The 23,211-nt window shown below is 39.1% G+C and overlaps 1 long non-coding RNA gene across 1 annotated transcript in view; it reads left to right on the top strand.

The window, feature by feature from the left end:
- The first annotated feature begins 550 nt into the window (after nt 1-550).
- The window catches only part of LOC131997106 (uncharacterized), a 151,679-nt gene continuing 129,018 nt past the window's right edge, over nt 551-23,211 (top strand). The window contains exons 1-2 of the long non-coding RNA XR_009398054.1: nt 551-1,368; nt 7,118-7,347. This is a non-coding gene — a long non-coding RNA (uncharacterized LOC131997106). The remainder of the gene's footprint in view (nt 1,369-7,117; nt 7,348-23,211) is intronic.

Here is a 23,211-nt window from a genome sequence, read left to right as displayed (position 1 = left end):
ATATTACAATTTACATATGTACTTACCTATGACGCAGTTAAAAAACGCTCATTACCATTGTTGGGGATCTAGGCAAGTGTTCGCGTGCATACAGTTCTGCCGGCAGAACTGCTGACATTGTCGTCGGTGAAGCCATCGTTTCGCGTTTCTTGCTTCGCGAGTGTATTAAAACCCCAACAGCTTTCGATTGTATGACTGATTGTTAGCAACAAAGAGCGTAAGATAATCAAGAGAGAGTTTCTGCTTTGTCTTCCCCGTACCGTAAAATAACTCGCGTTAAAGACACAACATTATTATTGTATTCCAATTGGAATCACATTGAGGGCTGCAACATTTTCGGGTTATTCTGTTTTGATTCGAGCATTCGTTCGAACATTTTTTCGTATTTTGCTTTGTTTCTTTGCAACCGAAAGTTGCAATAAAGGAAAAACGAAATATCGTGAGCAATTCAAATATGTTGTGTCTTTAAATTTTGTCACTCGTCATCACGTATTGCCCTCTAACGCCAGCTCTTATCTTTCTTACGCTCTTTGGTTAGCAACAGGCAAGTGTGTGAAGGAAAGTAATTGCCAATAAAGGGAGACGGAAAAGCAAAAACACCAACAACAGTAGCTGCTCAGTTGTTCGTAATGATTTGATGAACAGATCTTATGGTGTGTGTACTAAATAGAAGTGTCTAAATGAGTTCTCCAATGTCTGTACAGCAGGGCACAAAATATGAAATAGTTAAAAAATGCTCATAACCATTGTTGGGGATCTAGGCTACAGTTCTGCCGGCAGAACTTCTGACATCGTCGTCGGTGAAGGCATCGTTTCGTGTTTCTTGCTCCGCGAGTGTATTAAAGACCACAACAGCTTTCGATTGTATGACTGGCTGAAAGCAACAGACGAGTGTATGAAGGAAAATAATTGCAAATAAAGGGAGATTGAAAAGCAAAAACACAAACAATAGAAGCTGTTCTGTTGTTTGCATTGATTTGATGAACAGATCTTTTAGTGTGTGAACTTAAAAGAAATATTGTGTTGCTAGAGGATTTTTTCTTATTAAAAAGAAGAGAGATTGAGAGGGTTTAAAAAATGTAATCGTGGCAGAGGCATAATATGACCTTGAATAAAACTGAAATTATTGTTGAGTGCGTGCAGCGAAGTGAAAAGTAAAAGCACAAAACAGCAAGAAAGATTTTGTCATTTGCATAAGGTAATGAATGACTAGTGTGTGTTAGTCGTTTTAAAAGAACGGTACTTGAACTTTGAAATCTGTGTCGTACGTAAGAGACTTGGCGGTGAATACGGTGGCGGCAAGGCAATCTGGTTGTGAGCCTATAGCAAATGCAGATATAAGTAAAGGAGAACAACGTGAACTAAGAGGTCGGTATCAGTAAATGTCATGATTTTATATTGGTTTCAAATAGTTTTTTGGTGTAAGTTTGTTTTACATTAATTAATGTATATTCAATACCCTCCACCATAGGATGGGGGTATACTAATTTCGTCATTCTGTTTGTAACTCCTCGAAAAATTCGTTTAAGGCCCCTTAAAATATATATATTCTTAATCGTCATGACATTTTAAGTCAATGTCCGTCCGTCTAACACTAACATTCGAAGAAGCCGAAGCTAGCCTCTTAAAAATTTACACAAATGCTTCTTATTTCTATAGGTCGGTTGGGATTGTAAATGGGCCATATTGGTCCATGTTTTGATATATCTGCCATATACACTGATCTTGGGTATTGACTTCTTGGTCTTGACACTAGAGGGTGCAATTCTTATACGGTTTGGCTGAAATTTAGCATGAGGTGTTTTGTCATGACGCCCAACACCTGCGCTAAGTATGGTTGAAATCGGTCTATAACCTGATATAGCCTCTAGAGAGCGCAATTGTTATCCAATTCGGGTGAAATTTTGCATAACGGATCCTCCTATGACCTTAGACATACGTGTTCAATATGGTTTGAAACGGCTATTGATATGAAACAGCTCCCATATAAACCGATCCCCATATTTTACTTCTTGAGCCCCTAAAGGACGCAATTCTTATTGGAATTGGCTGAAATTTTACCAAAGGACTTCTAATGTGGTCTACAACATTCAATTCGATTATGGTCTGAATCAGACCTTAACTTGATATAGCTTCAACAGCAATTATTTTCTTTTATCCTTTGTTAGCCTAAAATGAGATACCGGGAAAAGAATTCCACAAATGGGATCCATGGTGGAGGGTATATAAGATTCAGCCCGGCCAAACTAAGCACGTTTTTACTTGTTGGCAATAATCAACATTTATGGAAATTATATTTTAAGTATTAATCTTCCATTTGTAGATAGAAATATCGCCTAAATTTTTTTTTTATAAAATCTCTAAATCTTTTATCAAAATATTATTTTTAAAGAGATTTTCAAAAAAAAAAATAGTTTTCTGAGAATACTGCATTAAAATTTTTTTATAAGAAAAAATTCTATTGATTTTTTTATAAAAAAAAATTCTATTGAATTTTTTTATTAAAAAAAAACTTATAAAACTATAACTTTAGTGAAATTATATTAAAACAAGTAAAAAGGCATTAAGTTCGGCCGGGCCGAACTTTGGATACCCAACACCTCGGGTATATATGTAAATCCCCTTTTATCACAATCCGATGAAATTGGTTATTTTAAGCACCCAAATTCGGCACGGACATTAAGTGGTCTAATAAAGATAAATCACTGTTCAATTTTTTAGAACAAAATATTGGTCTTTTTGGCAGCTATATCCAAATATAAATCGATCTAAACCATATAGGAAACGAATGTTGAAAAGCCTAACAAAAGTCACTGCGTCAAATTTCAACGAAATTGGATAATAAATGCGCTTTTTATGGACCCAAGACTTTAAATCGAGAGTTCGGTCTATATGGCAGCTGTATCCAAATCTGAACCGATCAGGGCCAAATCGAAGAGAGATGTCGAAGGGTCTAACACAATTCACTGTCCCAAATTTCGGCGAAATCGTACAATAAATGCGCCATTTATGAGCCCAAGACCTTAAATCGAAAGTTCGGTCTATATGGCAGCTATCAGAATCAGAACCATATTTGGGCGGATGTTGGGAGCCTAAAACTACTTAATGTTACAAATTTCAGCCAAACCGGATATAAAATTAAGCTTTTATGGGCTTCTTACCCTTTATCAGGAGAATGGTTTATATGGCAGCTATATCTAAATATAGTCCGATCTGAATCTTATTTAGGTCAGATGTCGGGAGGCTTAAAATAACCCACTGTTTCAAATTTCAGCGAAATCGAGTTAAAAGTAAAGCTTTTATGGGCTTCAGACCTTTTATCGGCAGATCGGTCTATATGGCAGCTATATCTAAATATAGTCCGATCTAAGACATGTTTGGATCCTATATTGGATTGGGATGCGTAAAACTACCCACTGTTTAAAATTTCAGCGAAATCGGTTAAAAAATAAAGTTTTTATGGGCTTCAGACCCTTTACCGGGAGATCGGTCTATATGGCAACTATATCTAAGTATAGTCCGATCTGAACCATATTTAGGTCAGTTAACGGGAGGCTTTAATTAACTCACTGTTTCAAGCTTCAACGAAATCAAGTAATAAATAAAGCTTTTATGGCCTTCAGGCCCTTTATCGGCAGATAGGTCTATTTGGCAGCTATATCTAAATATAGTTCGATCTGAACCATATTTGATTAGATATCGGAAGGCTTACAGCAACTCACCGTTTCAAATTTCAGCGAAATCGTATTAAAATTAAAGCATTTATGGGCATTATACCCTTCGTCGGCAGACCGGTCTAGTCAGAGGGGGGCCCTCGGGCCGGAGACACCTCATAAAATTTTTTCTGTAAAATAATAAATATTTTTAAATGCAAAATTTTTACTTATTGCGCTTCATAACAGCAGAGTTTATTAGTTGCAATAGCAGTAAGAAATGTTTGCTGAAACAGCAGTAATGTCTGCTTTCCTATTTTTAGCAAACAAAAACTGCTGTTTTAGCAAAGATTTTTGCTGTTTTGAATAACAAATTTGGTTGGGTGTCAAATTTGTTTTCTTTGAAAGTTGTGGTCGCTATTGTGTGCAGGAACTGATCTATCGGGGAAGATATTTGGTTATAAAGTCAGTGCTGAACACTTCGAACATGAAGAGATTGTAGATTTTGTACTTTCTTTGCCCACTAATTGATGTCAAATGACCTAGCGGCAAACGTAAGTGTTATACAAAACTTTCTCTGGATAAACCATATGCTGGATGAATTGTGTGTCCCATGGCATAAATATTAGGAAGAAAGTGGCACAGGGAGGCACAAGACTGGGCAAGATCTGGGAGTCTCAATGTTAACCCCGAGAAGACTAAAATATGCCTGTTGCTGTGCTGCCAGCGGCACAGTTCTGGATTGGCGGAACTCAAGTGTTGCCATCTGGAAGATCATGTTACGTGTATGGATCAAAGGTAGAGGACAGTGTGGGCCCGGGGGTCTACATTGGGAACCCAGGGACTGAGATCTGTTTTAGACTGCCTGGCCACAATATGGAGGCCACCGTAGCGCAGAGGGTAGCATGTACGCCTATGACGCTAAACGCCAGTGTTGGAATCCTGGCAAGACCATCAGAAAAAATTTTCAGCGATGGTTTTTCCCTTCTAATGCTGGCAACATTTGTGAAGTACTATGCCATGTAAAACTTCTCTCCAAAGAGGTGTCGCACTGCGACACGCCATTCGGACCCGGCGATAAAAAGAAGGCCCCTTATCATTGAGCTTAAACTTCAATCGGACTGCACTTATTGATATGTGAGAAGTTTTCCCTTGTTCCTTAATGGAATGTTCATGGGTCAATTGACATTTTTTGACCATAATACGGTCCTGCAGATTTGACAACCCTTGTGTTGCAATCTGCCAACTGACAGCCCTATCGTTAAGCTTGACATTTTTGAGGTTGTACGTACTCAGATCGTTTTGACATACGAGCGCTATTTGTGTTGTTTACAGTAACTCAAAAGATTCATTTCGCCCAAAAAATGGAATTATCGTTGGAGTCGAGATAATCTTGTCCGCTCCGACTCCGGCCAAAATTGCTCGACTCCGACTCCTACTCCGCAGCCCTGGTTATAATACCCTGCACCCTAATGTTGGTGTAGAGTATAAATATAGGTATGTGGCTGTAATTTTTCAAATTCCTTAGTTGCTCGAGGTCACGATGAGAAATGGCGACTTCATGTAAAATTCCTAATAAATGAATAATCAACAGTGTAATGTTATAAAACCATCCCCACGTATTTTAAATTTTAAAGTGTCACTGAGTTATACATCCTTGCTGGCATTTTAATACAGTGCCATATATGCATATGTGGGTGTGCGGTTGTAATGAAATTCAAATAGCCAAATGTATATTTGGATATTAGCCGCAATATCTACACACCTGCTAACACTGACTGCCATGTATCCTTCAAAAATAGTCCTGTTCGTAGACTGAAAAGCAAACCCTTAACTTTAACAGATAAGTCATGTGCTTGCTTTTGTTCACATACTGATTTACACCCATGCATGGATGCGCTCACTGACTAACTCCCACACTTGGCTGGGTATTGTGGTTGTATGCGTTGGAACATTTATTTGGTATTTCTATGCAATCCACAGCTACTGAGTGGTGCCGAAAGACAACACTCTGTTTGATAACTAACAGCAAAAGAATATGACACTCTATACAACTACAAGTTTTGTTTGTTTGTATGCCACACATATGTCGCTTGGAGCAGATATGGGTATGCCATTACCAGATACACACATAGTACCAACAATTTCCCATGGATGGTTTCTAAACAAGGTGTGAACTCTAAGGTAAATTGTATATGTGCTCGTATATCTATGCAATGTTCTCAGTGTTGAGTTATCTGTGAAGAGATATAAAGAAGAAGTCTTATTTGAATAACAATCTGGTTTTCTAAGACATTACATTTTGTGTATGAGGCATTTGGGAAAAGTATTGGCAATGTATGGATGTTGGTATTATTTACTTTCCAAATTGTAAATAGGAGCTTTTTGAAACAACTAAGGAAAGAAAAATTCACTCGGTGCCGCCTATGTCCTATAATACCGCCTGTCTGTAAACCCTTTGATCTTTACGGTATTTATAAATCTGGCGATATATCTCAATAGTGATTCATTCCTACGTAGCCCGTAGGCAGGCTCGTTCAGCCCCGGCGCTTGATGCCCCGGAGCCCAGCAGAGCCTGGTAGCCTTTCTTATTGTTCGAACACACTCTTGGCATATCCTTACCACCTCCGGCTCACATGGATTGCTGCCAGAGAATTTACCGTCTCATGACTGTCCACGTATATCGTGACAGTCCTATCTGATAGCCGCTCATGCATCGACATCGTCTCCCATGCATTCTTAAACGTGAAGGCTTACGTCATGAACATTCCACAAAGGAACAGGGGAAAACTTCTCACATATCAATGAGTGCAGTCCGATTCAAGTTTTAAGCTCATGATAAGGGGCCTCCTTTTTATAGCCAAATCCGAACGGCGTGCCGCAGTGCTACACCTCTTTGGAGAGAAGTTTTACGTGGCGTAGTACCTTACAAATGTTGCCAGCATTAGGAGGGGAAGGCCGCCGCCGAAAATGTTGTTGTGATGGTCTCGCCAGGATTCGAAACCAGGCGTTCTGCGTCATAGGCGGACATGGTAACCTCTGCGCTACGGTGGCCTTCATCTTATGGTGGGTGGGTGGTATAAAAATGCTTATCGCAAATATGAGTGGATTATAGTTCATGTTCTTTACTCACGTTTAGTTAAAAATTCGTAAGGGGTAAGAAAATTAACTTTGTACAAATTAAACTAATTTTTAATGAGTATAGATGAAATAGTTAAAAACTCAGTTGATGTTAGTAATTTTACTTAGTTCTTTGAACTAAGGTACAGGCATATTATTGTAGACGATACCTTTTCTGAAACTTATTACTGAATGTAATTAAAATGTTAAATTTATTTTTTTAAGTTCACAACATGCTCGGAAGTAAGCTTAATTTATTAACTGTTAGTTACTGTTGAACTAAAATTTAATTTTCTGACTGTGGCATTATTAACTTTAAATATATATTCTATTATTTCTTTTAGCTCCCCACAAACGCGCGGAATAATGCGGAACATAATTTTAAGTACGAAATAATTAAAAAAACATTTCGCTGGCTCAAGTCAAGTTAGAAAATGGTTTTCTTTTGTGTTGTTAGCAAATATTGAAAGAACAATATAGTCAAAGACTCAAATAATAGTGATGTGGATGAATGCATAGAGCGTCTGCTTTGTAAACGGAAGATTCCTGGTTCAACACTCGGCTGCGACAAAAGGTAAGGTTTTATTTTTTTTATAATTGCAATGTTTCATATTAAATTTGTCTTCTTCAAAAAAGCTCAGCTTTGATAGCGTGGTGGTGGGAGACAGGCGGAACTGGGTTATGTAATTAAGATGTGTCCGCCAATCTCCGTTTTTTTTTTCAATAATTTTACCTTCTAGTTTCAATGCTCGTTAGTTCATAATTTACCAGTGGGAAGTAAAATGTGAACTTATCGCATGTAAAAACAATTTCGTAACTGTTATGAGATTATTGAACTCGTAGCGAGTATTATTTTTTAGCGGAAGGTAGTTCAATATTTCCCAAGGTTAGTTTATTTTAACTAGTGTTGAGGCTCAAAATTGTTTGAGTGCAGACCAGTACCGGGTGGACCGGTTCCTTAGAGGCTTGATAAACCATACATAAAGGAACCTGTTCCTAAAATTGTGTGCTAGGATAAATTTTGGGTTCCATGAACTAAAGATAAGTGAGAAAGTGTCACAGGACATTTTATGGATGACCACGATGAATAACCTATTACAGATCCTGACTGAGGAGGAATTTGAAACCGCATTCTAGGCAGACGATGTAACAATACTTCTAAGGGATATTTATCGTGGCCCTCATGAGTTATGACTTGTAGCTCCCTGATCCGAAAACATGTAATGTTTTGCTGATAAGTTAAAGGTTGCAAGTAACGACTGCTACAACTATACTATAGAACATCTGCTTTGTGTATGTCCCCCCCTCTGGGAAGTAGAAGGTGTTCACCTTTAGGTTGTCATTTATTCGGCATAAAAAAGGACGCCCCTTATCGTTGAGATTAAACATTAATCGGACTGCACTCATTGAAATGAGACAAGTATTCCCTGTTTCTTAGTAGAATGTTCATGGGAAATTTAGTTTAGATACTCTCGTCTTCTATTGCTACTTTGATTTACATAGTCCGCTTTTTTATACCCATCACCCAAGGTTGGCGGTATATTCATTTTGCCATTCCGTTTGCAACACCTCGAAATATTGACCCAACAAAGTACTCGTATATATATTCTTGAATCTCGTAAAATTTTAGACGTTCTAACCATGTTCGTCCGTCAGTTACAATAACGCTGCAGTCTTTAACAATGAAGATAATGAGCTGAAACTGTGCTAAGATTCCTTCTTTCTTCAAACGCGGGTTAATTTCGAAGACGTCCTTTATAGGACTATATCTTGGTATGGCTCTATATAGACGGATTTTACAATTTAAACTCGTTTACGCATTAAATGAGCATTTATTACCCTTTTTCTTGAAATTTGGCACCGATCCCGCTATTTGATCTCTTGGTCATATAAAAGGTGCCTTTATTTGCCTCTTAGACCTTATTAAAATCTATCGAAAGTGTCGCGATAGCTTTGGGGAGGAAAAAAGTTGATTTTCTAATGAGTTATTCCAAAATGTACAATGGTTTTTGGTAAATATATCCCAGATTCGAAAAAATAATTAGTTGTAAACCTTACCAAAATTGAAGAGCATGAAAGTGTCACCCAACTAAATATTAGATTGAAAAAAAAAGACTTAAATCGAATAATAATTGCGGCTTTTATGAGCTCAAAACTCTTAATCGACTGATCGGTTCAAATGGCAGCTATATCTAAATATTGTCCGATCTAGGCCATATTTAGGTATGATGACGAAAGGCTTAAAAAACTCAACGTTTTAAGTTTCAGCGAAATCTGGTTATAAATGCACCTTTAATTGGCTTAAGACCTTAAACCGGCATATGAGTCTATATGACAGCTATATGTAAATATGGTCCGATGGCGGCTATATAAGGTTTAAATATTGGAGCCCCTAGTACAACTTCCAGTTTGAAATTTCAGTGAAATCGTACAAAAAATTCGGCTTCTACGGGCTCAAGACCCTAAATTTTGCATTTGCAAAGTCCAAATTTTGCACATGAACTTTCCACTAAGGAACTGGGGCAAACTTCTCACATATCAATGAGTGCAGTTCGATGCAAGTCCATATAGGCCTTTCTATAGGCGAGTCCAAACGGCGTGCCGTAGTGTGACATCTCTTTGCAGAGAAGTTTTACATGGCATAGTACCTAACAAATGCTGCCAGCATTAAGAGAGGAAAACCACCGCAGAAAATTTTTTCTGATGGTCTCGCCAGTATTTGAACCCAGGCTTTCAGCGTCATAGGCGGCCATGCTCTCCTCTACGCTATGGGGGGGAACTATAGAACTACAAAAAATCGTGAGCAATAGCCCCCCCCCCCCCCCCCCCCCTATTGCTTCTCCACGTCCCTGTTAAACCTTTGTAAATTTATTCGAAATATGTTCCAGATCAGATCACATATGAAATTGGCTCCCATATAAAGACTTATTTCCCGGAAACACTTATTCTAAATATTGCTCTGCTTATTCTAAAACAGTTATTAGTATGCATTCGAAGAAACATTTTTACATATGCTAGATATGGAAGGCCTCTCTGTACTTAAATTTCACTGCTGGAGAACTTCCCAATGTAATATTGCATGGCGGTAAGGTAGTCCATGCAATTTTGAGTTTTTGGTGTTTTTGTCAATTTAATCAAATAAATGTGAGCTCTGGCAGTTTACATGTGATAAATAATTTAAAGAAAATGGTACATTTTCGCGCGAATATATATTGGAACCATTTAAACTAGAAATTTCTCTAGAGTTCATTTCCATTTCATTCCATTAAATTTCAGAATCAATAATCATAAACAAATTTTTAATTTATCTAAATCCAAACTAACAACAAACAGTCGAAAATTCGAAAATTCAGTTGATTTCGAATCGAAAATTTTGAATCGGGTTCGAAACGAAACAAACTTTTAAATTCAAAATGCATTGATTATTTTCAATTTGATGTACCATTATTTGATCTCCAAATCTTCCCTTTCTTTCCCTATAACACTTAAAATTTTGCTAATGAAAACCTCCCTCTAAAGAAAGAACTGATAGAGTCCCCTCTGTTAGAAAGCAATGGGCTACTTCTGTTTGAGGTATGAAAGTTGAAATGAGATTTGGATTGTTAATAAGGTGCTCCCAATTCTTTCAAAAAGGCCTTATTGCCAGAAAACTTCTCCAATTCCCCAACTGAGTTTTCTTGAAACCCTAATAAAGTTTGTGCATGTGTTGAAACTTCAATTTCTCTCGGTTTGCTATACAGTAATTGCGTGCCAGAGTATGAGTTTCCTCACTCAATCACTTTTGTATTAAATTACATTTTGTAAGGAAGTAACGGTATGGCACGGCAAGTAAGCAAAATGAAAATTTTCATTTAGCCAAAAATCTTCCACTTGTGACGGTAAACTATTTAAGATAATGTGTGGCAAGAAGAAGTTCAGGTTTATTCATGTGCAAAATGTGCTTACCCCAATGCATCACAATTGGCAAATGGGAATGATGTGAAATCTGCTTGATGGCAATTTTAATTAATGAAAAATGCAATGCATGCTTCACAGATTCGGCCACAATGAAGACAACTAAAATAGATTTTTGGATGCAATAGTAGTCTCATTTGTATTCAGATATTTAACATTTTTCCATTAGCATCATGGGGGCAGAGCTTGCATACTTGACAACCTGAAAAAAATTAGAAAAAGAGTACAAATTAAATGAAATTTTTGTATACATGCTATTTACACATCCACGGCCGATACGGTGAGCACCACACGCGCTGGAACTCTGGGCTGCGACTTATGTGGTGTTCATCGTTATCACGGGAAGCTTGACTGAAAGCTACCCGGCGCATTCACAGGTTGTGGATAGTGGAAAACTTCGTACTTATGCGGGTTAGCAGCAAATGCGGCCGCGGGCAGTTAGCGATTTCGACAAGAGAGACTCAGTGAGGGTTCAGGTGGCACTTACTCTTATGGTGATTTCGATAGTGCAAAAATGTGTAAATTTTTTCGACAAATAGCACTGAAATTGAAATTTTGTGTTCGTTTGTCCAAAAAAATTTAACCCTACCACAGGGTGTAGTGTTCGTTTGTAATGGTGTTGCCTACAGAGGTTGAAAATCGGGAGATCGAGTTATTGGAAGTCATAACAGAACCCTGCATTCAAAATTTTTGCCATATCGGACACAAATTACGGCTTCCAGGGGCTCAAGATACCAAATCGGCAGATCGATTTATATGGGAGCTATATCCAAATCTGAACCGATATGGCCCATTTGCAATCCTACGTCAATAAGAAGTAACTGTGCAAAATTCCAAGCGGCTGGCTTTTCGCGTTAAACCGCTATCATGATTTCAACAGACGGACGGACGTGGCTAAATCGATTCAGAACGTCGAGACGATCTAGAATATATATACATTATGGGCTCTTAGATGAATATTTCAAGGTGTTACAAACGGAATGACTATATTGGTATACCCCATCCTATGGTGGTGGGTAGGTTAGGTTTAAGTGGCAGTCCGCCATCAGACTCACATAGACGTTTTCGTCTATTGTGATACCACAGGAACAGAAGAACGAAGATGCCTTCTAGTTCCTACCGTTAAACCATCCAGATCGCTTTAAAAAGCCCAATAACTTGCAAATATTCACATCCGCTAAATCGGACAGGTTCTCAAAGAAATGAGAACTTAAAGTGGAACTCCTTCTGACTGCTAGTGCGGGACACATACACAAAAGATTTTCTATGATCGCTTCTTCTTAGATGTCCTCAAAGCATCATCAGCATGTTTTCCGATTAGACAGTGACCTGTCATGACGGACACAATGACTGCTCTGGAATGCTCACAGCCCCCTCTTTGTGACCATCTATCATTCGTTGTCCTTCGGGCCTGGTCCTGAAAACTTAGCTTACATGACGCGTGAGGCATTCTCACAGATTCAAGTAGGCTAGTTTCTAGTCTAACAAGCTCGTCCGCTTTACAATTCGCTGGGATAGCTCTGTGGCCCGGCAGCCACAACAGGAGAATTTGGAACTGTTCAGTCATCTCGTTGAGAGATCTGCGACAGTAGAAGGCAGTGTTTGTGTCCAGAACTTCTTTCTCCAGGGATTAAATGACTGTCTAAGAAGATATTTATGCCAACGTCTTAATGACACTATATATAAGCCCTTCCACCACTTCCTAAATTGCAAGGATATCCGTTTGATACACACTGCAGTGGTCGGGTAACCTTTTCGATATGACCAGTTCTAGATCTTTAGAGTACACCCCAAAGACCACCTGGTCGTTTAGTTTGGAACCATCCGTATAGAAGTCTATTGTAACTTCTGTTACCAGGGATATCGTAGTTCCAATCGATTCTATCAGGAGTAGTGGTGGTGGGTATAAGAAAGGAAAAAGTGAACAGTTAACGGCATAATAGATGCATTTCTCGAAAGATCGTAATCCGAAGAGGAGGATGCGATTTTTACTGTATTATTTGGTCGAAATGACAGCATATGAATATGTTTGATTGAAAATGCAAAAAGTGTAACACTATAAGAGGGTTGGGGTGACATTTGCAAACTATTGTCCCGTATAAGTGCAATATTAGTGTAACATTTCTTTTCAGAATCGAAATCACTATTACTTAAATACTGAGTGCCAATGCTACTCGAAATAATGGGGCGAGTTATTGGTTCCTTTAAATAACAAATGGCCAACATCACACAGATAAAAATAATTTTGAAAAAGAACAACTTTTGTCGAAAAAACGACACCGAAATTTGATCATTTTCCTGCAACATTTTATTTTGAATCTCTACAAAGTAAAAATTTGTTGTTGAAAGACGACAAGCTAACATATAACAACCACTACAATGTTATTCATAAGTAAAACCATTACTACCAACCACGCCACTCATGTGCCCAGCTTCAATGTGTGTGGTTGGTTTTATTTTCTTTGTTCGACTAGCGCTGCTTTTTGTCGTTCGTTTACTGCTGCTCCCGTGTTTTTCTCTGTAACTCTTTATACTTTTAACCTTAAAAACAATTTTAGTATATTTGCCGCCGCGGAAATTTGAACTCATGATCTTGCACGCATCTTCTTGCACCGAAATTATCTTCCCTACGATAAAAACTTAATAAGTATTAGCGTGCAACTTACAAATTTCCTTCTTGCTTTTTATACCACGCCCCTAAGTTGGATTCTAACAACAAACTCAACAAAAAAACTTGTTAAAAATTCACAAAACTCCAATTTCTTTATCTGTCAAATCTCTACAAGCCCTATTTGTTCCCACATAAAAACACCCAAAATCTAGAAAAATTCATGAAATCTTTATTTGAATCGAAAGTATGGTCCATTTAATTTAATGCTTGAAGATTATTTCATGCTAACATTGACCGTGACTGCGCCTCAAATGGTCCATCCGCTTAGTCCAATTTTAGCATACTCTTTCCAACATTTCGAACGATATCTCACAAATAAATGCTTCAATGTTGTCTTTCAATGCGTCAATTGAAGCGGGCTTGTCTGTATAGACATGAGCTTTAATATAGACTCACAAATAATAGTCTAAAGGCGTAAAATCTCACAATCTAGTTGGCCAATTGACTGCTCCCGAACATGAAATAAAATATTCACCGATTTCGCCTCTCAATAAGTCCATTGTTACGTGTGCCGTGTGGCATATGGCACCGTCATGCTGCAACCACATGTCATGCAAGTCAAGCTCTTGCATTTTGGGCAAAAAACGTTGGATATCATCTCACGGTAGCGCTTACCATTCACAGTAACGTTACAATTCGCATGATCCTTGAAGAAGTACAGTCCAATGATGCCAACAGCCTATAAACCTCACCAAACTGTGACTTTTTCTGTATGCATTGGTAGCTCTTGTAATACTTCTGGCTCGACATTTCTGCTTATTAACGTACCCATTGAGCCAAAAATGAGCTTAATCGCTGAACACTATTTTTCGATATGGACTCGCGATGAACTTTCTTAACAGAGCACGCATTTTGATAATAAAATTCAATAATTTGCAAGCGTTGTTCGCTTGTAAACCGATTAATGGTTAAATTATTGACCAAACTGAAGATGTTTCACGGTAAAACAAACCCCGAAACGTGCGTGAGCTGTTTAAACCAGTGTTACCAAAAAGATCTTAGTCGGAAAATTTTGCCTCCATGAGATAACGTCCGATAATGGGTTGCCTCAACCTTTATAGACTTCCCCGCGACAAAATAAACATGGTAATAAGCTGCAGCAGATTAAAAAAAATTCACAAAGCCACATGACGGTCCCCAGATCAAGATGTAAAGGACCAAATTGATCACATTGTGATAGATAGAAGGCGTTCAATCGATCCGTGGAGCGAATTTAGATTCGGATCATTACCTTGTTGCAGCATATATTCCCATCCGTTTGAGTATAGCGAGAAATGTACGATCTGACAATGCATGGAAACTGGACATTGGAAAGCTGCAAACGCAACAGATGGCAACGGCCTACTCCACTCGACTTTCCCAACTGATGAAAACACTCCTTGTCCCAAAATACCACGAAATCCGTACTTGGGTCCCCCACACCTCCTCCAAGAAACTCATGGACCAAGAGTGTCGAAATGCCACTGAAGCCAGGTATGTAGCATAACGAGCAAACCTACAATCAGTATTAACGAACCAGATAAAGGAGAGTTATCGGGAGAAAAGAAGAGAGTAGAAAGATCTATTCCACAGAAAGAAAAAGGAAATGGAAAGACGTAAGTGTGGGCGAACTGAGATGTATAGGAGTAGGAATAAAGTCTGGAAATTCTATCAAAGAATCAAACTTCAAATCGTTGGCTTTGGTGCAGGAACATTCTCCTGCAGATACAAACAAGTAAAAGCGTGCTTATTTCGGCCGGGCAAAATCTTATAAACCCTCGACCTGGAATCGCATTTGTCAATTTCTTAGCCAGGTATTTCTTTATAGCAAACAAAGGATAATGAATAACAATTGCCATGCTATTGGAGCCATATCAGGTTAGGAACCGATTCGTACCTTTCTTGGTTTGGATGCTGTGGACAGTAGTAGAAGTCATTGTGGAAAATTTAGGCCAAACAAGATAATATTTGCGCACTCTAGCGACTCAAGAAGTCAAAATGCGAGATCGGTTTATATGGCAGCTTTATCAATTTATAAACCGATTTAAACCATACTTAGCATAGCCATAAAAGTCATAACAAACCAACTCAGCCAAATCGGATGAGAATTGCGCCGTCTAGAGGCTTACGAAATCAAGATACAAAATCGGTTTATATGGCAGCTAAATGAAAACAAGGACTAATATGGGCCTAACTGACCTACTCTAATAGCAAGTATTTGTGCAAAATTTCAAGCATGTAGCTTTACTCCTTCGAGAGTTAGCGTGCTTTCAATAGACGAACGGTGCAGATAGGACCATATTTTTTGGTTGGGTTTTGAACGGTCTTGAACTGTCAATTGTGTTACACACTTGTTGTACCCATCACCATGGGATGGGGGTATACTTATCAAGTCGTTCCGTTTGTAACACCTCGAAAAATTCGTCTTAGACCCTATACAATATACATATTCTACATCGTTTCGACGTTTTGAGTCGATCTAGCTATGTCTGTCCGTCTATTGCAATCACTATAGCGATCGAACGCGTTAAGCTAGCCGCTTAAAATTTTGCACAGATACTTTGTATTGATGTAGGTCGTTGGGGATTGCAAATAGGTCAAATCGGTTCAGATTTAGATATAGCTCCCATATTAACCGATCTATCGATTTAATTGCTTGAGCCCCTGAAAGCAGCAATTTTTGTCCGATTTGGCTATAACTATGTAGATAGCGTTCTGTTTCCAACAACTTTGAGGAGTACGGTCCAAATCGGTTAATAACCTGATATAGCTACCACATAAACCGATCTGCCAATTTGACTTCTTGAGGCCCTGGAAGCCTCAATTTTTGTCCGATTTTGCATGTGGTGTTCCGTTATGACTTCCAACAACTGTGCCAAGTGCGGTTCAAATCGGTCAATAACCTGATATAGCCCCACATAAACCGATCTCCCGATTTGACTTCTTAAGCCCTTACAAGCCGCAATTTTTGTGCGATTTGGCTAAAATTTTTCATGCAGTATTCCGTTATTTCTTTCAACAACTGTGTTGGGTATGGTCCAAATCGGTCAATAACCTGTTATAGCCCCCACATAAACCGATCTTCCGATTTAACTTCTTGAGCCCCTGGAAGCCGCAATTTTTGTCCGATTTGGCTGAAATTTTGAATGTAATGTTCCGTTAAAACTTGCAGCAACAATTGACAAGCACGGTCTTAGTCGGTCTATAACCTAATATAGCTCCTGATTTGACTTCTTGAGCCCCTGGAAGCCGCAATTTTTGTCCGATTTGGTTAAAATTTTGCAGATAGCATTCTGTTATGAATTCCAACAACTGCGTCAAGTACGATCCAAATCGGTATATAACCTGATATAGCTCCCATATAAACCGATTTCCCGATTTTATTTCTTGCGCCCGTACAAGCTGCAAATTATGTCCGATTTGTATAAAATTTTGCAGATAGCGTTCTGTTATGACTTCCAACAACAGTTCCAAGTACGGTCCGAATCGGTCTATAACCTAATGTTGCTTCCGTATAAACGAATCTCCCGATTTGACTTCTTGAGCTCATACAAGCCGCGATTTTTATCCGTTTTGGCTGAAATTTTCCATATAGTGTTCTATAATCAGATATAGCTCCCATATTTTAGCAGAATCCATGGTGATGGGTTCCCAAGATTCGGCCCAAACTAATCACTCTTTTACTTGTGTTATTATACCCACCACCATAGGATAGGGGGTATATTCATTTGGTCATTCAGTTTGCCACACATCAATATACCAATTTCCGTTCCTACACAGCATATATATTTCGATTTGTGGTAAAACTCTTAGCCAATTTAACGATGTCTGTTTGATTGTCCATCTGTTGTAGTCACGCCACATCCTTCAAAAATTTTAATATTAAGCTGAAGTTTGACGCAGATCCATATTTCTATATTTTGTAGATATAGCTCCCATATAGAGCGATCTGCCAACAAAAGGTCCAAAAGCCCCAATAGACGAATTTACTATCCGATTTCGCTGGAATTTAAAATAGTTTGTTGTAATAAGAGTCCCGATATACGACCCATTTATTACCGTCATCTAATCCCATAAAAAGCGGATTTATTACCCGATTTCGTTGAAAGTGTGACTTGTATAAGAGTTCTCGGGATCTGAGGCAAGTATAATCCAGACCATCCCGTATTTGGATAAAACTAGGAATATATTTGTGGAGCTATAATAAACTAGGATGATTAATATATCCATGGTTAGAACCACCGTGGCGCACAGGTTAGCATGTCCGCCTATGACCCCGAACGCCTGGGTTCAAATCCCGGCGTGAACATCTGAAAAATTGTCAGTGGTGGTTATCCCCTTACTAACGCTGGGTACATTTGTCAGGTGTCCTGCCATATTAAAACTTCTCTACCAAATGGTGTCGATATGCGGCTCGCCGTTTGGACTCGGCATAAAAAGGAGTTCCTTTATCATTGAGCTTAAACTTTACTCATTGATATGGAGAGGTATCCCCTATTCCTTAGTGGAATATTCATGGGAAATTTAGTAGTTTAGTAATATATCCATGGTGGTGGGTATCCAAAGTTAGGCACAGCCGAACTTAATACCTTCTTACTTATTATACCCACCACCGACGGATGGGGGTATATTCATTTTGTCATTCCGTTTGCAACACATCGAAATATCCATTTCCGACCCTATAAAGTATATATATTCTTGATCAGCGTAAAAATCTAAGACGATCTAGATATGTCCGTCCGTCTGTCTGTTGAAATCACGCTACAGTCTTCAAAAATAGAGATATTGAGCTGAAACTTCGCACAGATTCTTTTTTTTGACCATAAGCAGGTTAAGTTCGAAGATGGGCTATATCGGACTATATCTTGATATAGCCCCCATATAGACCGATCCGCCGATTTAGGGTCTTAGGCGAATAAAAGCCACATTTATTATCCGATTTTGCTGAAATTTGGGACGGTGAGTTGTGTTAGGCCCTTCAACATCCTCCGTCAATTTGGCCCAGATCGGTCCAGATTTGTATATAGCTGCCATATAGACCGGTCCTCCGATTTAAGGTCTTAGGCCCATAAAAGCCACATTTATTATCCAATTTTGCTGAAATTTGGGGCAGTGAGTTGTCTTAGGTCCTTCGACATCCTCCGTCAATATGGCTTAGATCGGTCCAGATTTGGATATAGCTGCCATTTAGACCGATCCTCCGATTTGGGGTCTTAGGCCCACAAAAGGCGCATTTATTGTCCGATGTCGCTGAAATTTAGGACAGTGAGTTAAGTTAAGCCACTTGATATACTTCTGTATTATCGCACAGATCGGTCCAGATTTGGATATAGCTGCCATATAGACCGATCTCTCGGTTTTAGGTTTTGGGGCCATAAAATGCGCATTTATTGTCCGATGTTGCGGAAATTGTGGACAAAGAGTTAAGTTAAGCCCCTCCACATATTTTTGCTATGGGACATAAGGTATGAGTTTTGCACCGGATTTTGACGAAAGGTGGTTTACGTATATACCCGAGGTGGTGGGTATCCAAAGTTCGGCCCGGCCGAACTGAACGCCTTTTTACTTGTTTTTATTTATTTTTAATAAAAACATTTTAATTTTTACTTCTTCAAAGTTTATAGCAATTGATATACTACAAATACTTCTTTGAAGTGCTTCATAATGTGGGTGGGTGAAAAATATTCACGCAACAAAATTAATTTAAGTAACCACAAAACTCTCAATTTCACCGCAATATTGCCTCTATAAGCGTATACAATACATGAGCTAATTGGCATACTATAGTACTGGGGCCAAAACCTCTAATGTGCTGGAAATTTTTTAAACAACCTCCTCCCCCCCTCATAAACAACAAATCATACCGACAATCTTACATAGGCCATAACAAGTGGTCGGAAAATACTTTGGCAAAATCTTTCGCAACAAATATTGAGGAAAGTTTTGAATTTTTTCCAAAGCGAAATTAAATTCTACACCGCTGTATTGTTGAGCATGTTTCACACGAAACCCCATAAGGAAACCACATTCGACATTTAGCAGTAGAATAACTTCTGCCTTGATTTGCCTTTGCAGCTCTTTGGTCGAGGCAATTCAATCTCCGTCGAGCTTTCAGGTCATACCATATTGGCTGCCAGTGAATGAAACAGTTTTCATGCACATTTCATTTCACCATGGATGGAAAAGTTATGTAGTTGCGGTTTTTCCACAACATGGCGGTAGAGGGCTATGTGGGTGATTTTCAGCTTCTACTCATGGCTGAAATCGAATGAAGGGTCTAAACCAAGAACAGAAAAAAAAAATACTAAACAATTTCTCTTGATGAAATCGGTTGTTTTCCACCAATTACTCGTAAACTGCGGCAATTACAAACAAATTATGCTAAAGTGCTCATTACAGTTCACACACACACACACAAAAGAGGGAAAGAAAAACAACTTGATGTAGTACAATATACATAAACATAATACAGCAAATACACAAACATTTACCCTGACTAACACTACAACAAACGTTTGTTGAAATCTTTGTGTGTGTGTGTGTTGTATATTTACAAATATTTTGTTAATGCATTTCTTGGAAAACAACACCGTTTGCCACTACCCTATGTTTTTAAACTTCGTTCTAGAGATGCCAAAATGGAAATGAAGTTAGCCAGTAGCATTCTTAGTTATACAGGGTCGCTGACATGAAGTGTTACCAAGTTACCGATTGGTATATCGAGCTAGAAATGACAGTTATATGATATTTGTTTTGTTGACAGCCCATCATATTGCTTACAAGCCACCAAAATTTTTTTAAATTGGGTTAAAGGTTTTGTATAACAGAAATGGATTAAATAATTAACAATTTAATAAACAAAATCAGGGTCGGCTATGCTGGCAAACTCAATCAGCTCAAAGTGAAAAAATGTTTATGTATGGCACCATAAGGAGTATTTATCAGATGGCCGCATCAACCCAGCTGAGAGAATTTTATATGTCAACTCATTTTTGAATTCGCCGTACAAAAATATCAACTTCAAAATAAATGTTTTATAAATTGTGTTTGATGCTATTATGGTTTTAAAATTAAACACTATCAGTTTCACTCAAGAAACTTAGGTCGATTATGTCACCCCCGAAAGATTCAAAAAGCGCAGAAGAACAGTACAATCAGACAATGCCAGACATTACAATGAAGAAGATTAGGAGCCAACATGGATGACAAACGGCCAGGCGGCCTGGGGAAGCTCCCTCCAATATGCAATTTAAAACTATAGTAGCCCAAAATACCAAAAGGACTATTGCATGAAGATAATTTAATCAGGAAAATAGGTTTTTATGTAGCCATACTCTCGCAATTTCAGGGCAGTCTCACAATAGGTGCTCAACTCCTTTTCGTCCCCACAAATCAAGCTTAAGTACACCATATGATCAGTACATGGTGAGAGTCCTCATATTGCAATTGCTTTTCCGGACATTCAGTAGTGAGAGCGGCAGCTCCTTCACATTTAGGAGAGGTCCCCTGAACGTACCAAGTTGCCTAATATTTTGGCAGCATACTATATGCATTCAGAATGGCCACGCGTCATGATGACAAAGGCATAATCGTAGCCAACAAACTTTTACTGTACTTTTCAAATGACTTGAAAGTGCGACTGATATCCAAGTGCCAAAAACCCCTCCTTGTGGTGATTGAGCTCTAATCACAATTTTCCTATTTGAAGCATTTACTAGCATTCACTTGGTAGCTACCTACGGCTACGATAGCCTCATTTTTCATATGGAGGTGGCGATCCACGTCAGGTTACTGTAGGTTAGCAGGGTCATTCCGTTCCAAAGGACCCATCGCAGCGATAACAGTGTGACCATTGGTTATTTAAAAGCGCAAATAACCCCCCATGTCGGTGCCGCCCAGGCTCTCACCCTCCGCTTGATACCGCTGATGGTCCGCGACTGCCGTTGCAGCTACTCCGTATGGAGCATTCCACTATCCGCAACCTGTGGACGCGCCCCGTAACTCGCAGCTAAGCTTCTCGTGACAGCAATGAACACCACGTAGATCGGACTTCTATGTTCCAGCCAGTTTTTAACAATTTTAAATATGTGTTTTCAGAAAAATGCATGAAATCTTTATTTGAATCGACTTAACGGTTCATAAAACAAAACTCGGATATCATCTCACGATAGCGCTGACCATTCACAGTTACGTTACAATTCGCATCATCTTTGAAGAAGTACGGTCCAATGATGCCACCAGCCCATAAACCGCACCAAATTGTGTCTTTTTCTGGATGAATTTGTCTTGCTGATCTTCACCCCAAAATCGACAATTTGGCTTATTTACGTATTCATTGAGCCAAAAATGAGCATCGTCCATAAAATGGAAGAAGTAAGCGATGTTCGTTTGTAAGAAGATTCATGATTAAATTATAGACCAAACTAAAGATGTTTGACAGTGAAACAAAGCACAAAACGTGCGGGAGCTGTTTAAACCAGTGTTGCCAAAAAGATAATTGCCAAAAAATCACCCTTTACATGATGCAATGCAGAGTCCACGAATCTCCGCTTAATATAAGCATGCTGGCAGCTTGAGAAATAAGACGTCCTCAACCTGTTTCTAATAAGAAGGTCCAAAATCCACTCCACTTTCGAAGATAGTTGTTGCCTTCGAAAAAGGAAATCGCCCCACGAAAAACCCACGTTGACCGGGGAGATTCGTAACATTGGTAATTAGGTCCGCGGACAGATAAAATCCTTAAAAAAGGCGGAAGTTTGCTGGGATGTGTTCTGCACACGGTTCAAGGAATACAATAAGATTACCAGAGCGGCAAAACGTGCCCCCTGGAAGCTTTTCTGCGAACAGGTCAAAAGCGTTAATGACGCCGCCAAGATGAAAAAGTTTCTCTCAAAAACCTTTAACCAAACTGAAACGTTAGCAGGCGACAACGGAGGACATTTTGCGGCTTTTGATGAAAACGCATTATCCACAGGATACGACGGGCCTCACGGAGACACCGGAATCTTGGAATAATGAGTTTGATCGACGGCTTATCATAACGGAATTTATGGTCAAGGAAACCCTGGGGTGCTTCAAACCATTGAAGTCACCCGCACTAGATGGAGTATTTACAGCGTTACGATAAAAGGAGGGTGGCCACCATAGCGCAGAAGTTAGCATGCCCGCCTATGACGCTGAATGCCTGGGTTCAAACCCCAGCGTGATCATCAGAAAATTTGTCTGCGGTGGTTATCCCCTACTGACTGGCTACATTTGTGCGGTGTCGCACTGCGGCACGCCGTTCGGACTCGGCTATAAAAAGGAGACTCCTTATCATTGAGCTTAAAATTTAATCGGACAGCACTCATTTATATGTGAGAATTCGTTCCTGCTCCTTTCTTAATTGCTAATGGGCAAATTTACATGCATTTACTATAAAAGCGGGCCGACTATCAGGCGCCTCATCTGGCCACTATTTTCACAGCGTGCCTAGGACTTGCATATAATCCGAAAGTCTGGTAGGAGGCAAGGGGGCTATTTATACCCAAGCCCGGCAAGGCAAGTTAATCGAACAGCACTCATTTATATGTGAGAATTCGCGCATGCTCCTTACTGAATTGTTAATGGGCATATTTGCATGCATTTACCATAAAAGTGGGCCGACTATCAGGCGCCTCATCTGGCCACTATTTTCACAGCGTGCCTAGGACTTGCATATAATCCGAAAGCCTGGTAGGAGGCTATTTATACCCAAGCCCGGCAAGGCAAGTTATGCGACACCAAAGGCCTATAGACCTATACTCCTTACGTCCTTCCTACTCAAAACCATGGAACGTATTGTGGATACCATGA

This window comes from Stomoxys calcitrans, chromosome 4 (assembly GCF_963082655.1).
Source record: "Stomoxys calcitrans chromosome 4, idStoCalc2.1, whole genome shotgun sequence".
Lineage (NCBI taxonomy): Eukaryota > Metazoa > Arthropoda > Insecta > Diptera > Muscidae > Stomoxys > Stomoxys calcitrans.
This window is presented reverse-complemented; position numbering and strand designations above follow the sequence as displayed.